This window comes from Eurypyga helias, unplaced genomic scaffold (assembly GCF_000690775.1).
Source record: "Eurypyga helias isolate BGI_N326 unplaced genomic scaffold, ASM69077v1 scaffold11681, whole genome shotgun sequence".
NCBI lineage: Eukaryota > Metazoa > Chordata > Aves > Eurypygiformes > Eurypygidae > Eurypyga > Eurypyga helias.
In genome coordinates, this window is record NW_010230203.1 from 27,410 (window position 1) to 27,780 (window position 371).

Below are 371 nucleotides of genomic sequence, written 5' to 3' on the forward strand. Positions count from 1 at the left end.
CGGGTACAACCAGAAGCCTGCTGTGCTGGCAGTGCAGGCCAGGAGATGACCGCTCTCCTGCTGCAGCGAGCAGGACCCCGCCAGCCCACCCTTGCCATTGGGGGGTATGAGAACGCCCAGTGCCCGTTGGCAAGCCTGGCGGTAGGAACACCTCACCCGTTCTGAATAGCGGAACGACATGTGACTTGTCATATTCTCACAAGTAGTTTGGCAAGTGGTTGAGATTTACCCTAGTTTAATGTCAATAGAAAACGGAGTTATGCGCATTGGTTTTTAGTAAGATGGCAGGCAATTTGTAATTGTAGAGATTTAAGATGAATTGGTGGAAGATCTATCCCCCAAACTCCTATCTTCACCTTGCTTTCAACTCA